We start from the raw sequence: 5,455 nt of genomic DNA, 5'->3' as shown, positions 1-5,455 counted from the left end.
CTGGCAGGACAGCCAGTGGTAATTCGACGACTCCTGTGAGATATCTACTGCTTCTGTACATACGACCTTGGCCGCTGGTAACCAGCAATGGAAGCTGGGTAATCGGTGAAAGTGGGGTCGTCACAAAACGAATAATTAAGTGTTGAAATTACTACCCATACAATTGTGACCATGACACAAATGCACATTTAAACACCCTCACACACTCAAACACTAACTCAATTGAATGAAAGGATTTTAAAGCTCATAGAGCTCTATTGAAGTGAATTTTACGATCGCACACATCGAGTTCGTCCTCATGCAGCCACAGGCGTGACGCCACGCCCGTTTAGAAGACTGACAGGGTAGATCGTTCTACTGGGGTTCACGTATCCGGTGCATCTACTTGTTGAGTTTATTTATTTTGGTCCTGCATACCTAGCATGTCCCTCAGCACCCAGAGCTGGCACACCTCAACAATCCTCCATCCATGGATGAGGTAGCTACTACCATCAAACCGATGAAAAATAACAAAGCCACAGGACCTGGTGCGAACTCAGCGGAGGTGTATAAAACAGGAGGACCCCTGCTGACCAGCTGCCTCCACTCTCTCCTGGATAATGTATGGGAACAGGAGGAATTCCCCCAAGACCTCAAAAACTCCACCATCGTCAGTCTATAAGAACAAGGGAGACCGGTCAGACAGTGGCAAACGCCGGGTTTCCTGTCTCTTGAATTGAACCCATAGTAGTTTATTTTTTATAATTAATAGTTGTTATCCCAACCTAACAATATGCACTTGATAATAGGTGATAGTCGTTAGAGGACCACCCACCAGTGACAGTGTTGCCCCCCAGACTCTGACGCTGAGAGCTGCTGTGAGTCACGCCCTCAACCAGTCTTCTGGCCACTACAACTTATTTAAGCCCTACACACAGACGATCATAATATTAGTGTGTGTATATACAGTACCTTAGCCTAAATGTGATGATAAATTTACCTAACTTCTAATTACCTTTAACTTTTTCAATGGAGTCTCACTCTAAGTGAGTCAGTTCGACATACTGCCATTGTCTGCCCTATTACAGTACAGTACGTCATATAAACACGAAAAGATTCCTATGGTTGTGACAATATTAATATCAGTATTAATTTTAATATTAACAGTAACATTTGTAATGAATCATATCATATGTGTGTTACTACCCCGGCAGATATATCCTTTAAGGACTGTACTATCATGACTTTCTAAACCTGTTCAATTTACACCTATAAATTTCCTATACTTATACTATACTTATTATTATGATGATATACGACACCTGATAGATTTCTTTCACACATCTATTTATATTGATTTTATTAATATTATTTCTTAATATACTGCAACGGAACACAAACTGAACATGATAAAGAAAAAAAGGTTGAAGAATTTAGCCAGACAACTAGTGTTCCTTGATGACCCAAGACTATTGATGGGGAAGACAGGAGAGGGGGAGAAAACGCGCCAGAGCCTTGGTTACCTAAGTTCTGTGTGGCTTCAATAGATGACGATAGTTGTCAAATGAATTTGTCGTCTGCATGTTTACATAAAGTGACCCGGGAATTTTAATACATGTTAGGATGAGTGGAAGAGGCCATCGGTGTTTCATATGTAACCGTCAAAAGAAGAAGAATTCAGAGGTTGTTTTTCATGTATTTCCAAAGGATAAGGAAAGAGAAGGATGACTTTAATTAAATATTCACAAAAAAAAACATACATGTTAAACTGTACACAGTAGATATCATAAGAAATATATGAGTCAGGTTGATAAGCATGTGTCATTCATAACGATACTCAAATTTGTAGCAGTCATTCACATATATGAGGCCCATGACAACTAGAGCAGACTTTCTAAAATAAATTTGAATCATATTCCACGAGGACTTGATACAGTGCACTGAATATTAATGGTAAATTGTCCATCTCACTCACATTTATGATAAGTTCTCCCTGTAGTACTGTAGCACTTTTCAAACACTATTGACTGATAATTATGAAAGATGAGGATTTTTAAATAACTTACAATAATATATCATATCTAATGGACATTGATATTCCATATTCAGCTTCTTTACTTCATTTTTTAGAGCATTGTTAACTAGGAATTATATAAAAATTGTCCTAACTGAAACTGAAATAAAAATAGAGACATGTTATTTACTAATACCCTGTATATTACTGTTTGTCATTTTAAATTGTAGTTTTCAGATGTCATGCATGGCTGAGAGCATTGAGTATGCAAAAGACTTTAGAAAATTTAAACAAGAGCCATATAGTATGCAGCCACCATTTTTCAGAAAATAATTGTATAGGTAGAAAACCAAAGTCAAGGTTCTGTTTGCATGAGAACCTAAGAGGTGTGTACTGTATTATTGGAATGGCAATAAATGCAGATGGAGCAACATGTTTCATTTTGTATCTTTTGGAAGACATTGCCATGATAGGTTTTATTTTTTTAAACATTACGATAAGATTTTCCAAGATAATATATAAGAAATTATGTTCAAGGAAAATATTAGACAAAAGTTAGTAGAGTTAATTCAGGACAGAAATGTCCCAAGAAATAGAATTTGTGAAGTGGCCAATGAACTTATTACCAACAAGTATATAACAGTGAGACTTTATTACTTTGGAAAAATTTCAATGAAGACAATTAGAAAAAGGAAAACAATTGGCAGTTCTTCATATTGTACAAGGAAGAAACAGAAAACTTGCAAAAGTAACTCACCAGTAGTCTTTTGAAATTTATATATTTATTTTTTACTTACAGAGATGTAAGTATCACCGAATGATTTTATACAAGTGTACGTATTGCATGAATTTGCAAATGTTTTTACTTAATTGTTTGACTTTGGTTAAGAATGTACATTACCTTTCTATATATAAACAAATAAATAAATAAATAAATAAATAAATATATATATATATATATATATATATATATATATATATATATATATATATATATATATATATATATATATATATATATATATATATATATATATATATATATATATATATATATATATATATACATATATATATATATATATATATATATATATATATATATATATATATATATATATATATATATATATAAGGAGAGAGGCAGAGAAACCGAAAGCAAAATGCTATCATTCCTCGGGGTAGTACAGTAAACCCGTATACACGAAAATAGTTTTGCGTGTGATAAACAGATGGCGGTGTTCGACTCGCTGGTGTTCATGTTTCTTTTATAGTTATAAGAGGGCTCTTGCCTGTCTCTCCAGTAGATAGTCTGCTTGTTGACTGTCGGCGCCTCCTACCCTATCTCCGTACTCCGTCCAGTGTGGCAGTATCAGCCAGACTGGCAGGGCCCGCCGGCCAGATGACACCATTACTAGGGATAACTAACCAGTTATCCACATGTTCTGCGGGCGTGAAGTATAACAAGAACCAAACAGACCAGCCATCAGTGTGACCATGACACTGGGAGTGGGTAAGTGATCATTAGTTATATTGCTTAAGTGAAAATTAATTATCTCTGTTAAGTGAAAATAAGTGATCTCACTTAAGTGATAAATAGGTGACCTCGGGATGACGTCACCAGTGAGTATAGTTACTATTTGTGGCTAATATGGAGGACTTAACTGCCGCTTACCCCGTCTCAGTAACAGTTAGTTCTCACACGGCAGGTGTTTAGTTATGTTAGGTTAGGTTAGTTTAAGGTTAGGTTAGGTTAGGTTTGGTTATATTAGGTTAACTTGAACTTTTAAATAAATAGTTTTAACACATTTGCGATAACTACCACAGTTGCCGCTATAAAACACAGTGAAATTGCAGCGTTTTTAAATTTGTTTTTTATGAAAAATCAGCGGCTGTGAAGTCGTGAATAATTACCCTATTTTTTTTATAATTTTAGTGAAGAAATATTGTCAGGTAGCTCTTAAGGCCAGATCACTCGTGTAAACTATTACTGAGCAAACATATTATGGCAAACTATTATTATATTCTTCAACTTTTTGATGACTTTAACGGATCTTCCAGAAAGCTCAACACTAATAGTGATACAGAGGTTTACTGTGGACACGCCATAAGTGGGTACAGTAGTTTGTTTCTCTGAACAGAGACAAAGACAAGACTTTTTGATGTTATAATGTTATTATTGCACTCCAACAACTAAGGTCTTTAAGCACCTAACAAGCACTCTATGCCATCAACAATTAAATATTATGAGATGGCACTCTTAGTAGTAGGACCAAGCGGTGCTGCAGATGGTGTAAAATTTAACTGCGATAGAATGAAAAAAAATAAGGAACGTTGAAGAATAAGTAATAACGGGTAATATTTAGGATTTTATTTCTCCACAAGTTGAATAAATATCACACAACACATCGGTGTAAGAATGCAACTTGGTGCTGCACAACAGGTGCCCCGGGCGTCTGTTCAACCACAGCTCCAACTTGGAAGCAGTTAGTGACCTTAAACTTGATACACATATTACATGGGTGTGTTACCTTCCGTTTACCTGTTGTAATCAGTGATGAAGAGTCTGTAGAGTCAGTATGTACTAACTTTCCCAAAACAACACCGATAGTTTTTTTCTAATCTGTACAAAAGCACTCCTGTTAAAAATGTATGCACGAGAATGCGAGTTTATAGAGGGTTTGCACATCTGGTGCTGGCGGCCTAACCTAACAAAACCTAACCCGACTAAACCTAACTTTTTTTTATGCCAACATCATCTGGTGTTCCCAGGCGGTCACCCATCCAAGCACTAACCAGACCCAATGTTGCTTAACTTCGCTGATCGGACGAGAAGCCGTGTTTTCAACGGGGTATAGCTGTTGGTTTGACCTGACCTAACCTAACCTACCCTAACTAAACGTAACCTACCCTAAATATAACTAACCTACCCTAACTAAAACTAACCTACCCTAAATATAACTAACCTACCCTAACTAAAACTGACCTACCCTAAATATAACTAACCTACCCTAACTAAAACTAACCTACCCTAAATATAACTAACCTACCCTAACTAAAACTGACCTACCCTAATTAAAACTAACCTAACCTAACCCTATAACATCGATGAAGCAAGTTATACATACTCACACATGTACATTACAACACACACACACACACACACACAGACACACACACACAGACACACACACACACACACACACACACACAGCATAGAAATAGCTGGGGGGAATTACTTCAAGCTTACTCAAGCCTGATGACCACTTTAGGTCCTAATTTCCCTAAGGCATTTTCTTAATAGTAAAATAATATAAGGAAATAATCCACTTTTTTCCTTTTTTTCTTTATGAGTCGTTAAGTGTTTTTGTTTTTAAGGTGATGTTGTTGTTCTGTTGTTGTTGTTCTAGTTATTATCGCTTATTATTATTATTATTATTATTATTATTATTATTATTATTA

At 35.7% G+C, this 5,455-nt stretch overlaps 1 pseudogene; it reads right to left on the bottom strand.

Moving 5' to 3' along the window:
* Nucleotides 1-4,740: 4,740 nt before the first annotated feature.
* Nucleotides 4,741-4,859, bottom strand: LOC121875446 (annotated as a pseudogene).
* Between the last annotated feature and the right edge of the window lie 596 nt (nt 4,860-5,455).

Source organism: Homarus americanus, unplaced genomic scaffold (genome assembly GCF_018991925.1).
Source record: "Homarus americanus isolate GMGI-L3 unplaced genomic scaffold, GMGI_Hamer_2.0 scaffold12668, whole genome shotgun sequence".
Classification (NCBI taxonomy): Eukaryota; Metazoa; Arthropoda; class Malacostraca; order Decapoda; family Nephropidae; genus Homarus; species Homarus americanus.
The sequence above is the reverse complement of the archived record's forward strand: the minus strand, read 5'-3'. Positions and strand labels throughout refer to the sequence as shown.